The 21,279-nt window shown below is 41.1% G+C and overlaps 1 non-coding gene across 1 annotated transcript; it reads right to left on the bottom strand.

The window, feature by feature from the left end:
• Positions 1-4,114: 4,114 nt before the first annotated feature.
• On the bottom strand, positions 4,115-4,197 carry TRNAL-UAA (transfer RNA leucine (anticodon UAA)). The gene has a single exon. It is a non-coding gene; the product is annotated as a tRNA-Leu (tRNA).
• Between the last annotated feature and the right edge of the window lie 17,082 nt (positions 4,198-21,279).

The raw sequence follows: 21,279 nt of genomic DNA, 5'->3' as shown, positions 1-21,279 counted from the left end.
AACATGTTCTCTTTTGATGGAGTATGCTCTCCTTTGATAGAGTTTACATGAGATATGAAGCACGGCTGAATTTGAATAAAACTCAGGGTTTCTATCTGACTCAGCCAATTAGGGTGTTGACGTACTAATCGCGCTAACTTAGAGGGATCAGATGCATAATTCCACCATTGGATTTGGGGGTTAAGTAGTCGTGAAGCTCTCCTCCAAAAATCAGCACGATCGGACATCGGATGACCGTTCGATGAAGGGTTTGATCGAAACTAGACAGAGGCATTCAAAAACGGGATTTTTCCTCTTTTTCTTTCTGAATATAATTCTTTTTCATCTTTTTCTTTCTTTAATTAAATCCAAGATAGGAAATAAGATATTGAGGTATGCAAGGACTCTTTTCCATTTGGACTCTCTCAATAATATCTCTGTAGATTTGATTTAAAATCTCAGTCGTAGATCAAATTTGCCTTCTTTATCTCTTCAATATTTCGGAGTTGGCCCATAATCACACATCTCTAGCCCATCATGCTCCAGATCAAGCCCATTTTCGCATTGAATGGACTTCTTGACGTGTAAAATAACATGATTCAAGCCCAAAACTTCAAATATTTGCTTAAATCTTGAAAAGTCCTAAAATCTGCAAAAACAACATAAAACCCAAGGTAATCCACTCTAAGTGTACAAAATGCATGCTTTATGCCCTAAGATTTCACATATAAATGTGCTCATCAGCGCTCAAGACTGGTAACCAACCCGTGAGAGGACATAAACCATACTACAGATACCCGAAAGGGGACATTTATTGGTAGGGTTGCAAATAGCTAGACTTGGGCTCACGGGCGCTTGAGACTGGTGAGTCATATCCGTGAGAGGTCTACTATTTGTGGATGACCAATAGGGTTGATGAGCCCGGTGAGTAATATCCATGACTCTAGTGTGAAGGATACCGGAAATGATCCAAGATATCTTAAATGGTTGAGGAGGAATGGACGTATCTGGATCTAACTTGATACGACTAAGTAGATGACTTGCAATGGGCTAGGCTTTACTTTGACATGCACCAATACTTAGACCAAATGGTGATGTGAGAGAGCGGTGTCCGAAACCCCAGCCATGGATTGTCCGAGAGGGATGCAGGACCCAATTCCCCCCGGTGTTGAGTGACTGAGACTTACCTAAAGTATGGTGCTATGACTTAAAGCATGTCTACCATAGAGACCAGCATACATAGAGTTAGAATCATAATTGCATCATGTGTTTCATATCATATTGCATCATATTATGTTTTGTATCATATGGCTTATGTTTTATGGAATAACTGCCTTGTTGAGTTCTTTTGAACTCACTCCTTTTTGCAGCACATTTTGTTAGCTCTTCCTGTAGGTACTATTGTTGACTATGATGGTCAACACTCTGAAGACCAGGTTGGTGACTCACACAATACTGGTTATGGTGACTACGTTGGTGAAGACTATCAGTACGAGACTGATATTTGTCAGGAGCAGATTCGGCCTTGTCTAGTTTCATATGATTATGTTATTGAGGAAACATTGTATAAGTTAGAAGAAATTGTAACTTAGTGGCTTACCTTTTTCTTTCCCTTCTTTTGAGAACCGGTTGTAACCTTTACCTTATTTCAAACTACCTCCACTTTTATTGAAGAATGGGTTCCCCCCTTCATTTCGTACTTTGACTATTTATTCTATTGGTATCATTTTCCGTACTCGATGATCTTTTGTGATCCTTCGGTGATCCTTCTGGACTTCTATTATTAAATTATTTGAATACAAAGATTTGTTCTTGCTTTTGATTATATTATTGTGCTAAGTGGATATGATCGTTCCTAAACTTGATCTTTTGGGCTGTGGATCACTTCCCTGAGTAATCTAGCTAGGGTACCCCCTGGGTGGATTTTAGGGTGGATGTGACACTTGAGAAGCAATATTGTGAAATCCCCAAGATTTCTAACCCATTGGTTTCAATAATGTGAACCCGAAGGTTCAAAAATTAGACCTATGGAAGTTGATGACTACGAAGAAAACTTGGCCACTATAATTGAGTTTAAGAAGAGAGAGAGTTGGTCCAAAAGGCATAAAAAGGAGATTTTGGCATGCCTAGAAACCAATGCTAGAAGACTCAAATGTCAAGGTAAACTATATCAATGATTAGGCCTTAAAGTGAGCTTTCCACCCTCTAAAGCCCATTGAAATCGACCCTTGCACGAAGGAGAAAGAGGGCATGTCGATTGGGGTCGGTTGTCTGTAACAGTTGAAGAAATACATTGCCATATCTTGTGTATTTGATTTATTTCTAAATTCCCATTTATATTGATATCGTATATTTATTATGAATTCTGTGAGACTTTGCACGAACGGAAGGTAATGTGATGTTTATATTTATTTACTATTCAAATTATTTGAATGATGATTGTGAAAATGAGGTGTCTGGATTGGATGGTAGGATACTGTCCTCTTATACTTATATACTGATTGGGGTTTTGAGTTCGCCCATTACCCTAGTGACTTCACATTCATTTAGACCTATTAAGTACATGGTCGATAAGTATCTAGATTTGTTGGATAGGGACCCTTGAGTACTACTACCATTTCAGCAGGGGTATTGAAGCCGAGTGACCCATAGTGGTAGTAGTTGGATCCTGTGAGCATCAAGTAGGCCCACTATCATCATGTGATGGTAGTGTTGCATATGTTAGGATTGGGCTCGTTGGGTGTCCAATAGACAACTTGAGTGCTGTGAGGAGACATGAGAGGCATCCGCCCCAACATATGTGGAAGACCATAGGGTTAAGGAATGGGAGTCCAACAAATGCCTCCGGTTGGGGATACCATTTTTAGGTGGAGAAGAATACTGACCAAAATGGCGTTAGGCATGAGGGAAGGTATTAGGACCACATGTTATACGATTCTTTATGACCTGTATTGGCATAAGGTTATCCTTGACATGCGCCAGTTCTCAGACCAATGGTGATGTCAAAGAGTGGTGACCTAATCCCCAGCCACGGTTTGATGTGACTTCACCCAACTACCGTGGAGAACCCAAGAGACGTCTCATATTGAGGGAGATTGACGAGACCACTTAGAGGAGGTTGGTGTGTATCTTAAAGCGAGTCTACCATAGAGACCTCATAGTTAGAGTTAAAAGCATACTTGCATACTCATTTATTTATTCATTCCATTATATACATATATAGACATCGATTGATATTGTAATATGTATTGGATACATGATATATGGTCCTGTTTATCTCACTAAGTTCGGTTGAACTCATTCCTTTTATATATATGCCTTTTAGATCTTATTACAGGGTATGAGGACTCCATTCAAGTCGAGAGTTTGCTGCCTCCAGAATTCTATAAGGGATCCACTTACGAGGAGGCGGGGGCGCATGGAGACTTGTGCCCATGTTCGAATTGCTGAAATCGAGTACTATTGAGGCCACGATGACCTCCTATGAGATTATAGTTGCCCTTGTAACCGTAGGTTATATTCTCCCCATTGAACCGATAAATGGTGGCGCTACTTAGTCTCTTGAGCCTCTTCAAGAACATAGACTTCTGCTATTGAACAATAATTTTTCTTAAACTCTGATACTTAGTTGATTTGACTAACTTTGGATAATTACTTAGGATTTAAAATCAAGGATGACTATAATAACATTTTAAATACTTAATTTGACACCTCATTTTCCTTTTTTCTTTTGGATTATGCTATGTTGTATTTCTTGTTATGGATTGACACTGAACCCAGATCGTGTAGTGTTGTCACCCCCATGGGTATTCGAGTGAGTCCGGATCCAGCTGGGTGGGGTGTGGCAGAAGTTGGTATCATAGCTCTAGGTTCAGTTTCAATCCTAATCGTGGAGCATCTCAAGTCAATGGAAATGGAAAGGGTTCATATAAAATATTCTTATTTAGGATGTCAAATAAATTTATAAATGAAGATAAAATTGTAAAAACAATTTTGAAGTAAAAAGAAACTTGACGGTGTTAGATGTGGAGGTGGGCTTTTAAAGTTTCAATTTTGAGGAGGGTGTGCCGAGTTTTCAATTGAAATAGAAGGGGTGCATGTAAAAAACTCTAAAATATGAAATAAACATATATAATGCTGGCTGTGGGGTTCGAACCCACGCGCACTTATGTGCAGAAGATCTTAAGTCTTCCCCCTTAACCTCTCGGGCAAACCAGCTGTTGAAGTTCTATGCTAATTACTAACTATAAGAACAAAATAATGACTTTTCGATTTCACACCAGACATGTGAACCAAGTGAAATGAAAAGAAGAAAAGATGCATATGAAAAATCAATAAACGAAATTTGTTTTCGAGACGAAGGAAAATCTTCAACTCGACTTGAACTCCTCCCAGTTGTTCGGACCCAATATGAGTCGTTCTTTTTTCATCATCGGGATCCAGCTGGAGTTGTTCCAACTTCTCAACTGGTTTAGATCTTTGCATCTCTTCCTCATCCCGATCGTCACGTATCTTAATCGGTAATGTTGTGGCCTTCTTCGGCCATCCTTGTCCTTCAAATAAGCTACATAACACTGATCTTCATATGCTTCGTTGAGACTACCGCACCTAGCTTTGTCATGGATGGCCTGCCGAGGATGACATTATAAGCCGGAAGCTTCCAAACCACCAAAAAATTCACCCGAATGGTAATTTCCTTGGGGAAATTTCCAACTGAAAGGTCTAGCTGAACAGATCCCTTGGTTATAGCCGATGAGCCAAAAAATCCATATAAGTGCGTGGATGATGGCTCCATCATGTCCTTTTCGATCTTTAGTTTTTGATAAGCTTCGTATAACAAAAGATCTGTGGAAGAGCCTATATCAACCAGCACTCTATGTGTAAAACTCAGCCCTAACCTTGACCCGGAAACCTTGTTAATTGTAGGTCCAGTGACCCGAAGTAAAGTAAGAAGTCAGCTTTGGGCCATCCCAGTGGAGGACTTGGTGTCTGGCTTTGAATCCATGAGAGTTGATGATGAAGTTCTATTTATGGAAACTGAATCCTGATGAAGATTGGATTAGTTGATGGACTTGGAGTGCTCTCTATCATGGTTTGAAGGCATTTCTACCTATTAGGTAAGTCACTTGATATGTGTGCAAAACCCCTTTAGGATTGGATTCGATTAGTGTTTTGAGGTCCCCTATATGTTAGGATACTACTGATGTAGTTTACCCCTTGATTAGTACCCTTTTGAACCACCAAATTCGGATTTTATATCTCAAAACTCTGATTTTTAGGCTACTGTCTGCATTGGTCGACTGATTGGTCGACTGGACCAGTCGACCAATCCACTCGATCAATGAGTACAGCAACTCCAGAATTGGTCTGTGTTGGATGTTTTGGTATCTTTTCTGTTAGGGATCTTTCCTAATATGTTGTATATACTTGTTTAGGACCTTCTTCTCAAGTTTGCCAAGATCTTACTTGATTTCATAGGATTCCTTTGCGAGTTATAAAAGGTAAGGATGGTTACTTCTTTAACAACATAAATTGCATATCTTAGTTTCTATATTTGAATCTTGTTAAGTTATTTCTTTAATTAGATTCTTATAATGTTATACTACTGTGGTACTGTCTTGATATCAGTATCATTACTTATTCATATTGAATTGACTCATGTATGATTTACTTACCAGTTATATACAAATTGATTGTAAATATTGATTTCTTTCCATATATGAAGTTACCATATATGCGATGATATGAATTGATGTATGTGTATGTGTAAAACCCAACCCTAACCTTGACCCGAAAACCTTGTTAATTGTAGGTCCGATGACCCGGAGTAAAGTAAGAAGTCAGCTTTGGGCCATCCCAGTGGAGGACTTGGTGTCTGGCTTTGAATCCATGAAAGTTGATGATGAAGTTCTATTTATGGAAACTGAATCTTGATGAAGATCGGATTAGTTGATGGACTTGGAGTGCTCTCTATCTTGGTTTGAAGGCATTTCTACCTATTAGGTAAGTCACTTGACTTGTGTGCAAAACCCCTTTAGGATTGGATTTGATCTGGGCCTTCAATTCCCTGTTTTGGACTTGCTGTCAGCATTGGTCGACTGATTGGTCGACTGGGCCAGTCGACCAATCCACTCGACCAATGAGTGCTGTCTTTGGCAATTAGGTTTTTCTTGCTCTATTTAAGTCCAATCTCGAGTCTACTTCGTATTTGCTGCCTCCAAACTCTCTGGACAAACCAAAGACCTCTGCAAATCATCTCCCTTGCATCCTTGGTGTTTTCTTGACGGATCTTCGTCGAAACTCTTCCTTTTGCATCAAAAGGTATGTCTACTGTCTCTTCTTCTCCTCCATCTTTGTTTTTCTTTCCTTTTTGAGTTGAGACAGTAGAAGAGATGCTGCATTCTTTGTGGCAAACATCTCTGAACATGTTCTCATGATCATCCTAAGGATTTGAGGCTAGAACAATGATCTTAACCATGATCATTGCAAGCTTTTGAAGGAATCATGATCAAACCATGATCTAATCTTGTTAAACTTCTGATTTGAATTCTGATCTCCTTGGATCTTCTATTTTGATCATGTTAGTAGTTAATTACTGTGTTTTCTTTCCATGATCCATGATCTATCAATCTCTAATTGTTCTCTTCTACCATACTATGTGTTCTTCATGAAGCATGGTAGTTACATATATGGTAGGTTTTATTTCCTTATTTAGATTTATGCTTCTAAGCCTATTTCCTTGAAGATCTAAGTATGTTTTCATGATACCTTTACCTGAAGCAATGATCCATCTTCCTATTGTTCTTGTCTTTGATTTCTATTTCGAATTCATCAAGATCCATGGTTGATCTAATTATGGTAACTTTTTGTTTCCTAATTTGGATCTTGATGTCTTGATTTGATTGGTGTTTTGAGGTCCCCTCTATGTTAGAATACTACTGATGTAGTTTACCCCTTGATTAGTACCCTTTTGAACCACCAAATTCGGATTTCATATCTTAAAACTCTGTTTTTTTTAGGCTACTGTCTGCATTGGTCGACAGATTGGTCGACTGGGCCAGTCGACCAATCCACTCGACCAATGAGTATAGCAACTCCAGAATTGGTATGTATTGGATGTTTTGGTATCTTTTCTGTTAGGGATCTTTCCTAATATGTTGTATATACTTGTTTAGGACCTTCTTCTCAAGTGTGCCAAGACCTTACTTGATTTCTTAGGATTCCTTTGCGAGTTATAAAAGGTAAGGATGGTTATTTCCTTAATTACATAGATAGCATGAATCTAGTTTCTATATTTGAATATCATTGACATGTTTCCTAAATTAGATTCTTACAATGATATACTACTGTTACATGACCTTGATTACTGTAGCATTGCTTAAATTGATTCATGTATGATTTACTTACCAATTATATACAAGTTGATTGTAGTTATTGATTTCTTTCCATATATGAAGTTACCATATATGTGATGATATGAATTGATGCATGTGTATGCTTAAGTATGGTTTGGAAAGGAGAGGTGTCCTTTTGACACTACGTCCTTGGACTACTACGGGAATATTATGGGATGTTTCCGGAGATGCCCTCTGGACACCTTCCTAAACCGTTGGATGACATATCTAGGATTGTCTAGTAGTGTTTGGCTAGGATGTCATGTTATGTCAGACCCTAATCGGAGGGGTATTGAGACCGAACGACCCGTGGTAGCAATGCGGATTCATGGGCGCTCAAGACCGGTAACCAACCCGTGAGAGGACAGGAATCACATTGTGGGGGCCATTTATTGGTAGGGTTGCATATGGTTAGACTTGGGCTCACGGGCGCTTAAGACCGGTAACCAACCCGTGAGAGGACGTGAGAGCTTCCCGTTTACCATATGTGGATAACCAATAGGGTTGATGAGTCCGTAGTCGGGGACTATGAGGACTCTAGTGTGAAGGATACCGGAAAGGATCGTCGGGGACGAGGAATGGACGTATCTGGATCTCGACTTGATGTAACTAAGTAGAAGACTTGCATTTGGCTAGGTTTTACCCCGACATGCGCCAGTACTTATACCAAATGGTTGTGAGAGAGTGTGTTGACTTAACCCCTGCTATGGTTTGTCCTGAGGGATGAAGGACCCATTACCAATCGGCTGCTCAAGACCGGTGAAATGATCCGTGAGAGAATCCAAGATATCTTAAATGGTTGAGGACGTGAGCGGACCTTCCTAATGAAGTACGGTGCTATGACTTAAAGCATGTCTGCCAATAGAGACCAGCATACATAGAGTTAGATTCATTCATTCATTGCTTGTCTCATATCATATTGCATTTATGTTTGTTCGGAATCCTGCCATTTATGTTATTATGGATTTTAATCGCCTTACTGAGTTTCTTTGAAACTCATTCCTTTATTGTACAATGTTCGTTAGACTATCCTGCAGTGATCTCGAGTACTATGACGGTCCCTATGAAGAAGCGCAAGGCGAAGAGGCATATCTCCAGGAAGGTGATTGCGGTTACCACAATTACACTGAAGATCTCGCGAGTGGTTATGCTCCGTACGATGCTTAGTCCGACCATTGAGTGGTTTTGTCTAGTTTATTCTTTTAGAGCTACTTTTCCGCTGGTTGTAGAGTGGGATTTTTGCCTCACTTTACTTATCTGTTTGACACCCTGATTATATTTATCATTCTGATTCATTATGATTCATTCTTTCTTTATTGGATCTATGGTTTATCTTCCGCACTTTTATTCTGATTGTTCATGATTATGTTATTGTTTATGTGGGAGGTTGATCACTCGATACCTGATCTTCGGGCTGTGGATCACACTCTCGGGTATGCCAGATAGGGTACCGGCTGGGAGGACGTGACAGATTGGTGTCAGAGCCCAAGGTTCGAGGAGATCCTAACTACTAAAGACAATAACTGAACATTCCTGAGTCATTGATCTGAAATGACTCTTCCACTCTTAGAAGTGAATAATAGAACACTGAATTAGAAACTTGACCTTTGAGGCATAACAGAACATTTCCGAATAACATACCATAATTATACTTGAACAAATGTCACTAATGCAAGGAAAAGAAAGGTGCATAATATACAATAATTAAAGGGAAACAAAATGAACTTCATTAATTTAAAAAGTTTTAAAAAAAAAAAAAAAAAAAAAAAAAAAAAAAAAACAAAAGGTACATTCTATCTAGGTGATCTTCTCTGATCTCAGTATGCTCTGAACTCCTCCGCTAGCTGCGTCACCTGATGCTCTATCCTATCCTGTCGTGACTCCATCCTCTCGTACATCTTGTGAAACCCAGCCCTAACCTTGACCCGGAAACCTTGTTATTTGTAGGTCCGATGACCCGAAGTAAAGTAAGAAGTCAGCTTTGGGCCATCCCAGTAGAGGACTTGGTGTCTGACTTTGAATCCATGAAGGTTGATGATGAGGTTCTATTTATGGAAACAGAATCCTGATGAAGATCTAATTAGTTGATGGACTTGGAGTGCTCTCTATCTTGGTTTGAAGGCATTTCTACCTACTAGGTAAGTCACTTGACTTGTGTGCAAAACCCCTTTAGGTTTGGATTTGATCTGGGCCTTCAATTCCCTGTTTTGGCCTTGTCATCTGCATTGGTCGACCGATTGGTCGATGGGCCAGTCGACCAATCCACTCGACCAATGGGTGCTGTCTTTGGCAATTAGGTTGATTCTTGCTCTATTTAAGTCTAACCTCGAGTCCACTTCGTATTTGCTGCCTCCAAACCCTCTGGAACGAACCAAAGACCTCTGCAAGTCATCTCTCTTGCATCCTTGGAGTTTTCTTGGCGGATCTTCGTCGGAACTCTTGTTTTTGCATCAAAAGGTATGTCTACTCTCTCTTCTTCTCCTCCATCTTTGTTTTTCTTTCCTTTTTGAGTTGAGACAGTAGAAGAGATGCTGCATCCTCTGTTGCAAACATCTCTGAAACATGTTCTCATGATCATCCTAAGGATTTAAGGCTAGAACAATGATCTTAACCATGATCATTGCAAGCTTTTGAAGGATTCATGATCAAACCATGATTTAATCTCTGTTAATTTCCTAATCTGAATTCTGATCTCTTTGGATCTTCTTTCATTGATCATGTTAGTGGTTAATGGTTGTGTTTTCTTTCTATGATCCATAATCCATAGAATTCTAGTTGTTCTCTTCTACCTTACTATGAGTTCTTCATGATGCATGATAGTACATATATGGTAGGTTTTATTTCCTTATTTAGATTTATGCTTCTAAGCCCTATTCCATGAAGACTATGCATGTTTTCATGTTTTCATTACCGAAAGCAATGATCCATCCTCCTATTGTTCTTGTCCTTGTTTTCTATTTCAAAATTCATCAAGATCCATGTTTGATTTATTTATGGTAACTTTTTGTTTCCTAATTTGGATCTTGATACCTTGATTTGATTAGTGTTTTGAGGTCCCCTATATGCTAGAATACTACTGATGTAGTCTACCCCTTGATTAGTACCCTTTTGAACCACCAAATTCGGATTTCATATCTCAAAACTCTGATTTTATAAGTTATCACCGCATTGGTCGATCGATTGGTCGATCGGACCACTAGACCAATCCACTCGACCAATGAGTACAAAGCAACTCCGCAATTGGTCTGCTTCGGATGTTTTGCTATATTTTTTGTTAGGGATCTTTCCTAATATGTTGTATATACTTGTTTAGGACCTTCTTCTCAAGTTTGCCAAGATCTTACTTGATTTCTTAGGATTCTTTGCGAGTTATAAAAGGTAAGGATGGTTATTTCCTTAATTACATAGATAGCATGAATCTAGTTTCTATATTTGAATATCATTGATATGTTTCCTAAATTAGATTCTTACAATGATATACTACTCGTTGCATAACTTTGATTACAGTAGCATTACTTATTCATATTGAATTGATTCATGTATGATTTACTTACCAATGTTATACAAGTGATTGTTATACTGATTTCTTTCCATATATGGAGTTACCATATATGTGATGATATGAATTGATGCATGTGTATGCTTACGTATGGTTTGGAAAGGAGAGGTGTCCTTTTGACACTTCTGTCCTTGGACTACTACGGGAATATTATGGGATGTTTCCGGAGATGCCCTCTGGACACCTTCCTAAACTGTTGGATGACATATATAGGATTGTCTAGTAGTGTTTGGCTAGGATGTCCTGTATATGTCGACCCTAATCGGAGGGGTATTGAGACCGAACGACCCGTGGTAGCAATGGGGATTCATGGGCGCTCAAGACCGGTAACCAACCCGTGAGAGGACAGGAATCACATTGTGGGGGCCATTTATTGGTAGGGTTGCATATGGCTAGACTTGGGCTCACGGGCGCTTAAGACCGGTAACCAACCCGTGAGAGGACGTGAGAGCTTCCCGTTTACCATATGTGGATGATCAATAGGGTTGGTGAGTCCGTAGTCAGGGACTATGAGGACTCTAGTGTGAAGGATACCGGAAAGGATCGTCGGGGACGAGGAATGGAAGTATCTGGATCTGACTTGATGTAACCAAGTAGAAGACTTGCATTTGGCTAGGTGTTACCCTGACATGCGCCAGTACTTATACCAAATGGTTGTGAGAGAGTGTGTTGACTTAACCCCCTGCCAAGGTTTGTCCTGAGGGATGAAGGACCCATTACCAATCGCTCGCTCAAGACCGGTGAAATGATCCGTGAGAGAATCCAAGATATCTTAAATGGTTGAGGATGTGAGTGGACTTTCCTAAAGAAGTACGGTGCTATGACTTAAAGCATGTCTGCCAATAGAGACCAGCATACTTAGAGTTAGATTCATTCATTCATTGTTTGTCTCATATCATTTGCATTTATGATTGTTCCGGGAATCCTGCCATTTATGTTATTATGGATTTTTAACTGCCTTACTGAGTTTCTTTGAAACTCATTCCTTTATTGTACAATGTTTGTTAGACTATTCTACAGGTACTGAATATTATGACGGTCCCTATGAGGAAGCGCAAGGCGAAGAGACATATCTCCAGGAAGGTGATTGCGGTTACCACAATTACTCTGAAGATCCCACGGGTGGTTATGCTCCGTACGATGCTTAGTCCGACCATTGAGTGGAAGCGTCCTTGTGCCATCTATGAGATCTACACCTACAAGGATGTCGTCTACAAAGTGGAGAATAATTTAGTTACCCAATGTACTAGCTACTGGGATTAGCTTTTATCTAGTTTATTCTTTCGAGCTACTTTTCCGCTGGATGTAAAGTGGGATTTTTGCTTCACTTTACTTATCTGTTTGACACTCTGATTATATCTATTATTCCGTTTCGTTTATGATTCATTCTTTCATTATTGGATCTATGATTTATCTTCCGCACTCTTGTTATGGTTGTTCATGATTATGTTATTGTTTATGTGGGAGGTTGATCACTCGATACCTGATCTTCGGGCTGTGGATCACACTCTCGGGTATGCCGGATAGGGTACCGGCTGGGAGGGCGTGATGATTGGTATCGAGCCCAAGGTTCGAGGAGATCCTAACCACAAAAGACAACAACTGAACATTCCTGAGTCATTGATCCGAAATGACTCTTCTACTCTTAGAAGTGAATAATAGAACACCTGAATTAGAAACTTGAACTTTGAGGCATAACAGAACATTTCCGAATAACATACCATAATTATACTTGAACAAATGACACTAATGCAAGGAAAAGAAAAGTGCATAACATACAATAATTAAAGAGAAACAAAATGAACTTCATTAATTTCAAAAGTTTTTACAATGATTACATCTGAAAAGCATAAATGGAAATCCTAAAGTACGGTCTATCTAGGTGATCTACTCGATCTCTATATGCTCCGAACTCCTCTCGCTAGCCGAGTCACCCGATGCTCTATCCTCGTCTGTCGAGACTCCATCCTCTCGTACATCTGCTCCTGTCCGACCTCCATCCTCTCTAGCATGGAAGTCATCGATCTCATCTGTGCACTAAGATCCGAAGTCTCCGGAACCGCATGTGAAGGGCCACCGCCTCGAAGTGTGATGAAGGAAACTCGTGATGCACGTGGCTCAGCCTCGCGCATATCTCGTATCGTCTCCGGCCTGATCATCACTATCGGGACCGATATCCTCTCCTCCATCCTCCGATCCCTCATCCTCATCCTTTGATTCATCATCATCCTCACCCTCCGGACCGGAGATCTCTCTAACCGATGTAGTCTCATCTCGTCGAATGGTCCGAGTCCCAATGGGGTATCCCCGTGATCTAGTGTCCATCGGAGTATCCTCGAAACTCACCCCGAAATGCCCGAAGATCAAAGTCGAAGCCTCCCATAGCAAAGGTTCCGCATGCTAGGCCGCAGAACTAAGTCCAGCATGACCTCGCTGAATGATGTAAGAAAGATCGATCTCGAAGCCCATGTAGATGCGGTAGATGACCAAGGCCTCCATCACCGTGACCCGATGGTGATGTCCGGCTTTCGGCATGATGTTTCGGCCGACTATGCGACCGATAATACGTGCAGAACCCGTCATCGGTCCGCTAGTCCACGGTGTGAAGCATCGGCGGCTATCCCATAGCGTAGAGCATATCTCGCGAAGCTCGTACGGCATCGGATGGCTGTCCCGTGTCCGCTCCTGCGGTATCCACACACACCGCTGTGGGTAGTAAGGGACCTGCAAGATCTCGGCCGTTGTCCGGGTAGAGAAGCGAATCCGAGTCCGGTGGACCCCGCTCCCGAGGACAAGTCCGAGTGGATGTCCCCGGCCCCGAGCCTCCTCCGTGTAAGTAAGGTCTGTTGAAGAACAACCTCACTAGCTCCGGGTATACCGGCAAATCCTCGGTGAAGAGGTGAGTCCACCGTAAAGTGTCGAACCTCTGCCGGATCCTGAAGGCTCCGAGCTGGCGTAAGTGAAGTAGACGCCCCATCTCGATGTTACAATAGCTGAAGTAGGCCTCGTACGCAAACTCGGCCCGAGGTGTGTCAAATAGGTCCGGTCTCCTAACCTCCTCTCTCGGGCTCGAAAGGAACCCGACCTCCGCCCCCGAGAGCACCTACGATGCGACCTCTACCTCTACCTCCTCCTCGTCCTCCCCTCCGCATGATGTATCCGTGGAAGAGACAAGAGACAATTCCAATTAGTGCTATTTCAAGATTTGAGCCAAAAGGGTATTTTCGTAATTTTTCGGAAAATTTCAAATTTGGGGGAAATTTGATTTGAACATACTAGCATGTGCGCAATACTTGGAATTTCATGTCTATGAAGTTGTTTTGATGAAAATCGATCGAAATCTTGGATTAAAGCGAAAAATTCAGCAAGAAGAAATTTGGGGATTTTGCAATTTAGGTCAAAATTGGATTTTTGAAAAGTTGAAATTGGTTAAATCAAATTGTATGGACCTATCTACAATGTCATCTTGAGCATGTAGCATTTGATCTCGTGCGAAAATTTCAAGCGGTTTGAGAGAAAACGAAATTTTTCTAAAGATATCGATTTCGGATATAAAACTTTGCGAGATGAGCACCAAATGTGTTAAAACTTGTTGTCTATGCATGGCATTGTGTTTAAAACCTAGGGAATATGTTTCTAAGCATTCCTAAGCATGATTTCTAGCATTGGATACAAGTAAAGCATGGTTTTATTGAAATGCAAGCATGAGAAGATGATAATGGAAGAAAGAATGAGAGATTTACCTTGTTTGTGAAGATGGTGTGTTGTGGTGTTGTTGTTGAAGCACTAAATCACCTCAAGAACACTTGTGGGAACTCTTGGAGATTTTCCCTAGAGCTCTCTCACCTTTGGAAGAAGTTAGAATGAGGTTGGAATGTGGAAATGAGGCTTATAATGCGAATTTTCGCATTCTGTCTTCATTGGTCGAGCGATTGGTCGACCGGGTCACTCGACCAACCACTCGACCAATGGTCACGGTGACCTCATTTGCTGTTGAATTTTTGGAAAATGTGATTTTTGCCTTATGGAATATTGTTTGATGACTATATGGATATATTTGAGCATGATTTAAGTTTTCAAATCATTTGGACTTGTGGTTTATGTTGAATCTTAAGTAAAGAGTGGAAGCAGGTATGTTTGATGTTCTTGGATATCTTGCTTCTGATTTGGAAACCAAGGTGACACACTAGGTGGGAAAAGTTAAGGAAGAGAAGGGAGTTTCACCTTGGGGAGCTCCGGTCTTGTTCGTCAAGAAGAAAGACGGTAGTATGCGCTTGTGCATCGACTACCGTGAGTTGAATAAGTTGACTATCAAGAATAGATATCCGCTGCCCGAATCGATGATCTCTTCGATCAGTTGAAGGGTGCAGTTGTGTTCTCGAAGTTTGACTTAAGGTCCGGATATCACCAATTGAAAGTGAAGTCTAGTGATATCTTCAAGACAGCTTTCCGAACGCGGTATGGTCACTACGAGTTTAGAGTCATGCCTTTCGGATTGACCAATGCTCTGCGGTGTTCATGGACCTCATGAACCGAGTATTTCATGATGTGCTTGATAAGTTTGTGATTGTTTTCATTGATGACATCTTGATCTATTCGAAGAGCGAAGAAGAGCATGCGAGTCATCTAAGTTTCACTTTGCAAAGGTTGCGGGAAAAGAAGTTGTTTGCTAAGTTTAGCAAGTGTGATTTACGGCTTAAGAGAGTGGTTTTCCTTGGTCATGTAGTTTCAGCCGAAGGTATTCGTGTCGATCCTGAAAAGGTCCAAGTCGTGGCTGATTGGGAGAGACCGAAGTCGATAACGGAAATAAGAAGTTTTCTTGGATTGGCGGGTTACTACCGAAGGTTTATTGAGAACTTTTCTCGGTTGGCTGCTCCTATGACTAAGTTGACCGGGAAAGAAGAGAAGTTTGTTTGGTCCGACGCCTTGTGAGAAGAATTTCCAAGAGTTGAAAGATAGATTGACAAGTGCCCCGGTTTTGACTATACCCGATAGTTCCGGTGGTATGACAGTTTATACCGATGCGTCAAAGATTGGTTTGGGTTGTGTACCGATGCAACATGGCAAGGTCGTAGCCTATGCTTCTCGGCAATTGAAGGATTATGAGCGGAATTACCCCACTCACGATCTAGAACTTGCCGCCGTTGTCTTTGCTTTGAAGATTTGGAGACATTATCTTTACGGTGAGAAGATTGCCATTTTCACGGATCATAAGAGTTTGAAATACTTCTTTACCCAAAAGGAGTTGAACATGAGACAAAGGAGATGGTTGGAACTCGTCTCCGATTATGATTGTGATATTCAGTATCATCCTGGGAAAGCAAATGTTGTTGCCGATGCTCTTAGTAGGAAGAACCAGAAGAAGACTTTGGATTTGAATGCTTTGAGTTTACCATTGTGGTCTTCTATTGAGAATTTTGGTTTGGAAATCGTCCTGAGAATTCTGATTTTATTCTTTCTGCCATGACGGCAAGATCTGGTCTTAGAGATAAGATTGTTGCTCTGCAGAGTTCTGATCAGGAGTTTTTGACCAAAGTTGAGAAGATTTCTTCGAATCCTGAGTCGGACCCCGACTTTGGTATATCCATGGATGGTGCTTTGTTGTTTAGAGGAAGACTGTGTGTGCGCAAACGATGAAGTTAAGAATGAAATATTGAAGGAAGCACACCAGTCGGTCTTTCTTTGTACACCGGGAAGCACCAAGATGTACAAGGACTTGAAGGAACATTTTTGGTGGATTGGTCTAAAGGCGGATGTTGACGATTTTGTTGCCAAGTGTGAGACTTGCCAACGTGTGAAAGCCGTCCGACAACCTCCATCTGGATTACTTCAACCCCTTCCTATTCCTAGTTGGAAGTGGGAAGATATCTCCATGGACTTTGTGACTAGCTTGCCTCGGACAAGTAAAGGCAATGACATTGTGTGGGTGATTGTTGATAGGTTGACCAAATCAGCCCATTTCATTCCTATGAAGATCACTCATACTCCGGATAAGCTAGCCGGGCTTTATGTGGATAATGTGGTTCGTCTGCATGGTGTGCCTTTGAGTATTGTTTCGGATCGTGATCCTAGGTTCACCTCAAGGTTTTGGAACAGTTTGCGAGAAGGCCTTGGGAACCCAATTGAACTTGAGTACAGCTCATCATCCACGGTCGATGGACAATCCGAGCGGACAATTCGGACATTGGAAGACATGCTCGGATCTTGCGTGGTGGATATGGGTGGTAATTGGGATGAACACCTAGCTTTGGTTGAGTTTGCCTATAACAACGGTTATCAAGCAACAATAGGCATGGCTCCATTCAAGGCTTTGTATGGTAGTACTTGTAGGACACCTTTGTCTTTGGCTCGAGACAAGGTGAAAGAAAAGTCTTAGGTCCTGAGATGATTGAAGCTACAAGTGCTATGGTAGATATGATAAGAGAAAGGATTAAGTCTGCCTTGATCGAGACGAGAATCTTATCTTTGATAAGAGAAGGACCGATTTGGAATTTCAAGTTGGAGAGAAAGTTTTTCTGAAGGTCTCACCAATGAAGGGTGTGATGAGATTCAATGTTAAGGGAAAGCTTAGCCCTCGTTACATTGGACCTTTCGAGATTTTGGAAAAGGTTGGACTGTTGCGTATCGATTAGCATTACCTCCGTCTCTTGCTGGTGTGCACAATGTGTTCCATATTTCGATGCTCCGAAAATACATAGAGAATCCGGAACACATTTTGCAGCAAGCACTGAAGGACTTAGTGCTGATTTGACCTATGATGAAGAACCGGCCGAAATCCTGGATAGGAAGGACAAGCAGCTGCGGAATCGCGCCATTCCTTTGGTGAAGATTCGGTGGAAGAACCATACCCCTGAAGAAGCTTCTTGGGAGAAGGAAGAAGACATGAAGGAGAAGTTTCCTTACCTCTTTGGAAGCACGAGTACGCTTTCAATTTCGGGGACGAAATTTCTTTAAGGGGGGAGAATGTGAAACCCAGCCCTAACCTTGACCCGGAAACCTTGTTATTTGTAGGTCCGATGACCCGAAGTAAAGTAAGAAGTCAGCTTTGGGCCATCCCAGTAGAGGACTTGGTGTCGGCTTTGAATCCATGAAGGTTGATGATGAGGTTCTATTTATGGAAACAGAATCCTGATGAAGATCTAATTAGTTGATGGACTTGGAGTGCTCTCTATCTTGGTTTGAAGGCATTTCTACCTACTAGGTAAGTCACTTGACTTGTGTGCAAAACCCCTTTAGGTTTGGATTTGATCTGGGCCTTCAATTCCCTGTTTTGGCCTTTGTATGCATTGGTCGACCGATTGGTCGGCTGGGCCAGTCGACCAATCCACTCGACCAATGGGTGCTGTCTTTGGCAATTAGGTTGATTCTTGCTCTATTTAAGTCTAACCTCGAGTCCACTTCGTATTTGCTGCCTCCAAACCCTCCGGAACGAACCAAAGACCTCTGCAAGTCATCTCTCTTGCATCCTTGGAGTTTTCTTGGCGGATCTTCGTCGGAACTCTTCTTTTTGCATCAAAAGGTATGTCTACTCTCTCTTCTTCTCCTACATCTTTGTTTTTCTTTCCTTTTTGAGTTGAGACAGTAGAAGAGATGCTGCATCCTCTGTTGCAAACATCTCTGAACATGTTCTCATGATCATCCTAAGGAATTAAGGCTAGAACAATGATCTTAACCATGATCATTGCAAGCTTTTGAAGGATTCATGATCAAACCATGATTTAATCTCTGTTAATCTTCTAATCTGAATTCTGATCTCTTTGGATCTTCTTTCATTGATCATGTTAGTGGTTAATGGTTGTGTTTTCTTTCTATGATCCATAATCCATAGAATTCTAGTTGTTCTCTTCTACCTTACTATGTGTTCTTCATGATGCATGATAGTACATATATGGTAGGTTTTATTTCCTTATTTAGATTTATGCTTCTAAGCCTTATTCTATGAAGACCTATGCATGTTTTCATGTTTTCATTACCAAAAGCAATGATCCATCCTCCTATAGTTCTTGTCTTTGTTTTCTATTTCAAAATCCATCAAGATCCATGTTTGATTTATTTATGGTAACTTTTTGTTTCCTAATTTGGATCTTGATACCTTGATTTGATTAGTGTTTTGAGGTCCCCTATATGCTAGAATACTACTGATGTAGCCTACCCCTTGATTAGTACCCTTTTGAACCACCAAATTCGGATTTCATATCTCAAAACTCTGATTTTCTAAACTCATCTGCATTGGTCGGCGATTGGTCGACCTGGACCACTCGACCAATCCACTCGACCAATGAGTACAAGCAACTCCGATTGGTGCTGCTTTCGGATGCTTTGCTATATTTTCTGTTAGGGATCTTTCCTAATATGTTGTATATACTTGTTTAGGACCTTCTTCTCAAGTTTGCCAAGATCTTACTTGATTTCTTAGGATTCTTTGCGAGTTATAAAAGGTAAGGATGGTTATTTCCTTAATTACATAGATAGCATGAATCTAGTTTCTATATTTGAATATCATTAATATGTTTCCTAAATTAGATTCTTACAATGATATTCTACTGTTGCATAACTTTGATTACAGTAGCATTACTTATTCATATTGAATTGATTCATGTATGATTTACTTACCAATGTTATACAAATGATTGTAAATATTGATTTCTTTCCATATATGGAGTTACCATATATGTGATGATATGAATTGATGCATGTGTATGCTTACGTATGGTTTGGAAAGGAGAGGTGTCCTTTTGACATTTCTGTCCTTGGACTACTACGGGAATATTATGGGATGTTTCCGGAGATGCCCTCTGGACACCTTCCTAAACTGTTGGATGACATATATAGGATTGTCTAGTAGTGTTTGGCTAGGATGTCCTGTTATGTCAGACCCTAATCGGAGGGGTATTGAGACCGAACGACCCGTGGTAGCAATGGGGATTCATGGGCGCTCAAGACCGGTAACCAACCCGTGAGAGGACAGGAATCACATTGTGGGGGCCATTTATTGGTAGGGTTGCATATGGTTAGACTTGGGCTCACGGGCGCTTAAGACCGGTAACCAACCCGTGAGAGGACGTGAGAGCTTCCCGTTTACCATATGTGGATGATCAATAGGGTTGGTGAGTCCGTAGTCAGGGACTATGAGGACTCTAGTGTGAAGGATACCGGAAAGGATCGTCGGGGACGAGGAATGGAAGTATCTGGATCCGACTTGATGTAACCAAGTAGAAGACTTGCATTTGGCTAGGTATTACCCTGACATGCGCCGGTACTTATACCAAATGGTTGTGAGAGAGTGTGTTGACTTAACCCCCTGCCAAGGTTTGTCCTGAGGGATGAAGGACCCATTACCAATCGGTCGCCCGAGATATCTTAAATGGTTGGAGGGAATCCAAGATATCTTAAATGGTTGAGGATGTGAGTGGACTTTCCTAAAGAAGTACGGTGTTATGACTTAAAGCATGTCTGCCAATAGAGACCAGCATACATAGAGTTAGAATCATTCATTCATTGTTTGTCTCATATCATATTGCATTTATGATTGTTCTGGAATCCTGCCATTTATGTTATTATGGATTTTAATCGCTTTCCGAGTTTCTTTGAAACTCATTCCTTTATTGTACAATGTTGTTAGACTATCCTGCAGTACCGAGTACTATGACGGTTCCTATGAGGAAGCGCAAGGCGAAGAGGCATATCTCGGGGAAGGTGATTGCGGTTACCACAATTACTCTGAAGATCCCACGGGTGGTTATGCTCCGTACGATGCTTAGTCCGACCATTGAGTGGAAGCGTCCTTGTGCTATTTATGAGATCTACACCTACAAGGATGTCGTCTACAAAGTGGAGAATAATTTAGTTACCCAATGTACTTGCTACTGGGATTAGCTTTTATCTAGTTTATTCTTTCGAGCTACTTTTCCGCTGGATGTAAAGTGGGATTTTTGCTTCACTTTACTTATCTGTTTGACACTCTGATTTTATCTATTATTCCGTTTCGTTTATGATTCATTCTTTCATTATTGGATCTATGATTTATCTTCCGCACTCTTGTTATGGTTGTTCATGATTATGTTATTGTTTATGTGGGAGGTTGATCACTCGATACCTGATCTTCGGGCTGTGGATCACACTCTCGGGTATGCCAGATAGGGTACCGGCTGGGAGGGCGTGACAGATATAACGGGGACATCCTAGTCAAACACTGCTAGACAGCCCTAGGTATGACAACCAATGATTCGGGAAAGCGTCGATGGGCATCTTCGGAGAACATCCCATACTATTCCCTCCAATGTCCAAGGACAGAAGCGTCAAAAGGACACTTCCCAATCCCAAACCATATCTAGTCAAACACATCCT

This window comes from Hakea prostrata, chromosome 7 (genome assembly GCF_041222555.1).
Source record: "Hakea prostrata isolate BN-2017 chromosome 7, UWA_Hpros_2, whole genome shotgun sequence".
In the NCBI taxonomy this organism is placed as follows: domain Eukaryota; kingdom Viridiplantae; phylum Streptophyta; class Magnoliopsida; order Proteales; family Proteaceae; genus Hakea; species Hakea prostrata.
The sequence above is the reverse complement of the archived record's forward strand: the minus strand, read 5'-3'. Positions and strand labels throughout refer to the sequence as shown.